We start from the raw sequence: 5481 nt of genomic DNA, 5'->3' as shown, positions 1-5481 counted from the left end.
GGGGGGAGGCAACAGGGGTTTGTTTTTGTTGTTTTTGTTTGTTTCTTTGTTTTTTGGAGGGGAAAATGTGAATGGAGAAATTTACATGTAAATAAAGAAAATATCTAATAAAAAAAAGAAAGACTATTTCTAGTTCCATACATTTAACTGCAAATTTCATTTTTCTTTACAACCGAATAAATTTTAATTGCATACATGTACTATATATTCACTATCCATTTATCAGCTGATAGACATCCAGACTGGTTCCATTATTTGGTAATTGTGAATATGACATCAGTTAACAAGAATAAACAAATATCTTCATAGGAGAATATAGTCTTTGGGGTATGTTTACATGAGTGGTATAGCTGGGTCATATAGAAAAGCTATATTTAGCTTTTGGAGGACCCTCCACATAGATTACCATAGCGTTTGTACCAGTTTGCACTTCTAACATCAGTGAATAAGTAGTTCAAGTGTGGGAACATGAAAGGCAGTCTGTTTTTTAGTAGAGCTAAGTTTAAATCCTGGAGACCCAGCAGGTGTTCCTGTAAGGGAAGGAAGGTGTTTGCTAGCCCCCAGACACCAGGCTCCTGACCTGACATGATGCCTCAGCTCCGTAATTCTGTGACCATTAGTCATGTAGGGCAACACCCCAAGCCCCTGGTATTCTGTCTGGACGCCACCCCCACAGTTACCTGGCCACAGCCAAATATGCTCCTCCCCACAGTTACCTGGCAACAGCCAGATATGCTCCTCCCCACAGTTATCTGGCAATAGCCAGGTAGGCCTGGCCCACTATAAAAGAGACTGCTTGCCCCCTCTTCCCTCTCTTACTCTTGCTTCTCTCTTGCCCTCTTGCTCCACTTCTTTCTACAGTCCCTTCCCCCTTCTCTCCAAGTGGCCATGGCCGGCCTCTACTTCTCTACTCTCTCCATCTCTCTGCCTTTCTCTGCCTCTACTACTCTCTTAGCTCCCCTTACCTAACCTCAGGCCTGCCCTGAGTAAAGGGAGTACAGTTTCACTCATCACAACTCTGTCATGCCAATAAATGCTTTAAAACCATGGACTGCCTCTTTTAATCAGGATCTGCCATGCTGGAGCAATAGAGCAGGTCTTCCTCTAAAGAGCTGCACAACTAATCTTCTGCAGGAAGCCTCCCTGTGTTCTCAGCTATAGTTGCCACTGAGCCAAGCCCCCAATGAAGCAAGCCAAAGACTCTCTCCTCTCTGTGGGAACCAGCCACCAGCCAGAGCTCTCTTCCTACTCTTTTCCCTTTGGCCCTGGGCTAGACCCTGTCTGTGGGCCCACACTCTGTTCTCTGCTCTTCCACATTGTCTGTGGTGCCCAAGAGTGATAACCCGCAGTCCCTGGCCTCTATGAGGCCTGGGGGCCCAAGAGCTGGCTCTTCCATGGCACCCAACTTTAGCAGTCCATGGAGGACCTCAGACTGCACTTCCCCACCCCTGGAGTGGGGCCACACACAGTCACATTTGTTTTCATCTATTTTTTTTTTTAAATCTTAGCCATTCTCATTGGTGTAATAAAAAATTATGGATTGGTTTTAATTTCCATTTCTCTGATTGCTAAGCATGTTGAAGATTTTAAAATATTTCTTAGTCATTTGTATTTCTTCTTGTGAGAACTCTCTGTTCAGTTCCACAGCCCACATTTAACTAAGTCCTTTGTTTCCTTTGTGTTTAGTTTTTTGAGTTCTTTGTACATTTTAGATATAAACTGATAAAAACTTTTGCCCAATTCTGTATGCTACCTCTTCACTTGATTGATGGTGTCCTTTACTGTACTGCAGCTTTTTAGTTTCATCAGTTTCCATTTGTCAACAGTTAGTATTGAAGCTTGTGCTACTTCAGTCCACTTCAGAAAATTCTTTCTTCTGTTTATGAGTCGAAACCTATTCTATAGTTTCTCTTCTAATAGATTCATACTATTGGGTCTTCGGTGGAGGTCTCTGATCCATTAGAAGTTGAGTTTTATGTGGGACAAGAGATAAGGACTTAGCTTCATTAATTTGTACATAGCTGTCTTTTCTCCTACATATACTTTTGGCTTATTTGTAAAATGTAAGATAGCTGTAGGATCACAGGCTTATATCTGAGTCTTCAATTCTGCTCCATTCATCACTGTCTGCTTATTATTATACTCATATATTATAAATGATGTATGCTTATTATAGCCTATGTTATCTTTTTATTGTCTTATTATATACTTATTATATAATACCTTTTTATTACTATATCTCTACAGTATAACTTGAAATCAAATGTGGTGATAGCTCCTGCAGTGTTTCTATTGTTCAATAGTTTTTGGTTATTATGGGTCTTTTGCATTTTTATAAGAATTATAAGATTTTTTCAATTTATATGAAGAATTTTATTTAACATTGCATTGAATCAGTATACTTCTTTTGAAAGAATGGCCATTTTCACAAAATAAAAACTATCAAAGCTTTCAGTTTTCTGTTATCTTAATTTTTTACAGCTCTTAAAAAGTTGTATTGCATATGTCTTTAACTTTCTTGGGTAGATTTTTTTTTAATGTTTCTTTTGCATATGTCTTTAACTTTCTTGGGTAGGTTGTTTTTTTAATGTTTCTTTCTTGATAAGTTTGCCATTGGTATATATAAAAAAAGCTACTCATTTTTATGTATTTATTTTGTAGCCTGTGATATTTTGAAAGTTTGTAGGAACTTTTGGTGAGGTTTTTTTTTCAGGTATTTATTGTATAGAATCATACATTCTGCAAATAAGTATTCTTTTATTTCTTTGTTTTTAATTTATGTCAACATTATCTTGTTCACATGTCTTATTACTCTAGCTAACATGAGTAGAGAGAGTAGAAATCATTTTCTTGTTCCTGATTTTAGTGGAAATATTTAAGGATTTTATCCATTTGGTATAATGTTGGCTGTAGGATTGCTGTATCTTGCTTTTTGTATGTTGACATATATACTCTGTATCTCTAGATAATCTAGAGTTTTTATCATGAAAGGATTTGGATTTTGCTTATGATTTTTCTTTATCTAATGAGATGATGAAAATGTGTTTCTGTCTTTGAGTTTGCTCATGTGGTAGATAACATTTGTTGATTTATATATGTTGAACTATTCCTTAATCACTGAGATGAAATCAACTTAATTACAGTGGATTGATTTTTTTGACTTTTCTTCAATCCAGAATAAATTGAGAAGTATCAGTTTTATTTCTCAGTTAAAACTTCTGTTAAAATTCTGCAATGAATCCATCTGAATATTTGCCATCTAAATTTTATTTTGATATTTCATTTTCATTGTGATGGGTCTGTTTAATTTTTATTTCTTCTGGTTTAACATTGACAGTAAATATGCAATGAGAAATTAATCTAAGTTTTAGGTTTTCCAACTTAGGTTTTGCTTTGATCTGACTGTAACTGTGCCCTGTCTCTTCCTTCTTAGAAAAGAAAGCATATGACTTATTATTTTACAAGCACCCATAGTTGAGAGACTGAATATTTTGAAGAGATTGATCTTTTAATATATTTGAATATTTAAAGACTATAGTACTTCTAATATTATTTGTGCTTTATATCATGGTGTTAATATTAATATGAGATCTTGGAGTTGAACCTTTACAATGAAAAAGTTTGGGTCTGTGTGTCAAGTTCATAAAGGTCAATTATCCTTATTTTGTCTTCTATTTGGTCCATTTTATTGGTGACATTTTCCACTGATATTTTTATTTGATTTTCTGATTTTTTCATTTAAAGTTTTATTTATGTTTGTGTTTTATGCAGAATTTCTATCTCTTTACAGAATTGTATGTCCTGAATTATCTGCCTTATTTTCTTCAACTGTTTATATTCTCTTGGCCTTCATTTTAGAATTTATCCATATCTCCTTTGAGTTTCTTGAGCATATTTATAACTTCTATTTTGAATCCATTGACTTGTATGTCATATAAGTTACTTTCTTTGTTGAACATTACTATAGTGATACTAATTTTTTGAGGAGACGTACTGTCTTTTTTCGTTTGTTGTACATGTGCAGTTGTGTTCTGACCATTTTGAATTACATCATTGGCTATGTATTTTGGTATGAATATCTGTCTTACATTTTTGTTGAGTGAGAATTTGGATCCTTATTTACTGTTATCCCAAATTGGTAGGTTTTAGGTCAACTGTGTAGTACTTGAGATTGGAGCACTCAGTGGTGATGTGCAATTCAGTATTAGTAGTGGTCCCAGCTCAGACAGACATAGGTATAGCTTCTGATCAACAAAACCCCTTTATGATCTAGCAGATTCCCACTGTAGTTCTCAGAAGTTGAGGTTGGAATACAAGAGAAAGAGAGGTGTGGGGAGGAGATGGAAAGAGTTATCAGTGAGTTGCAGAGATGCTCAGCAGTTCTTCAGTTTACAGTGTTAGGGTATCAATGGGTAGGGGAAAGGAAGGGATCCCTTGTGGTGTGCTAGGGGCTGAGTCACAGGTTCCCTGATGGCAAGTGCATAAAGTCAGAGTGGGTGGGATATAGTGCTGCTTGTAGAATGCCTTAATGGCTTGGCTCACAGGTCCTTGAGGTAGTGGGAATTAAGATGGTACTACCTGTGGAATTCACAAGTCATTAGGCATGCAGGTTTTCAGTCCCATGTTCATTAATTAAAACTATGTGTGTATTGTTGCCTTGAGTTTGTTCTCCATCCTCAAAATTCATTTTTCTTTCTTGTCTTGATCTTCTGTTCTTGTTTTTAATTGATTCTTTCATTTTTAGAATTGTGGCATGATTTTTTCTAGTGTATATTTTTCTTTGCTGTGATTTTGCCAATATTTTGCACTTTTAAACTATTTTATTAAGTTTTTGAGAATTTCATACCATGTATCTTAACACATTCACTCCCACAATTCCTCCCTTTACCACCTTCTCAAACAGCCCATCTTTTCCCAATGAACTTCGAGATTATTTTTTTTTCCTTCTATCCCCAGCAAGTTGAATTGGTGTTGCACAGCTAGTCTTGGAATTGAGGCCTAATCTATTATGTGGTCAGTCAGCAGTAGTCACGCAATTAAAAAAAAATAAATCAAGATTTTCCCTCTTTAGATAGCCATTAAATGTTAATAGCTCCTCAGCTAGTAATAGGATTAAATGTCCACCTTTCCTGTTCTATGCTTAAATTTTGACCAGATGGGGATTACAGAAATCTTGTGTATGCTGTCACAATTGATGTCTACTTTAAATTATTTTCCCTCAAGTAACTAAACATTTAATATACCTTAATGACTTTCTTTTCTAGGTCCTGAATTAATTATCTTAGTCACCTGCTTCTGTGAATCCTTTAAATGATGTGTGATCTTCTTTAAAATCAGTACTCTGAAATATTTTCCTGAAATTTTGGTCATTTTATTAACTTTGCTTTCTGATATTGATATGTTGACACTTTGTGAGGATGTCATAATAGAATGCCATCTCAATTTTTTGTGCTAATTTGTTGTATTTTGTGTGTCTTTTGG

General features: G+C 35.5%; 1 protein-coding gene and 1 pseudogene across 2 annotated transcripts in view; both read right to left on the bottom strand.

Annotated features, from left to right (window-relative positions):
* Positions 1–5481, bottom strand: part of Zc3h12b (zinc finger CCCH-type containing 12B) — a 159709-nt gene that overhangs the window by 84206 nt on the left and 70022 nt on the right. The gene's annotated exons all lie outside the window — the stretch shown is intronic.
* Positions 1271–5481, bottom strand: part of LOC116088612 — a 12190-nt pseudogene continuing 7979 nt past the window's right edge. The window contains exon 2 of the transcript XR_004117953.1: positions 1271–1448. The product of XR_004117953.1 is annotated as a ubiquitin-associated protein 2 pseudogene (transcript). The remainder of the gene's footprint in view (positions 1449–5481) is intronic.

This window comes from Mastomys coucha, chromosome X (genome assembly GCF_008632895.1).
Source record: "Mastomys coucha isolate ucsf_1 chromosome X, UCSF_Mcou_1, whole genome shotgun sequence".
In the NCBI taxonomy this organism is placed as follows: domain Eukaryota; kingdom Metazoa; phylum Chordata; class Mammalia; order Rodentia; family Muridae; genus Mastomys; species Mastomys coucha.
Note: the sequence above shows the minus strand (reverse complement) of the source record. Positions and strands in the feature narration are given on the sequence as shown.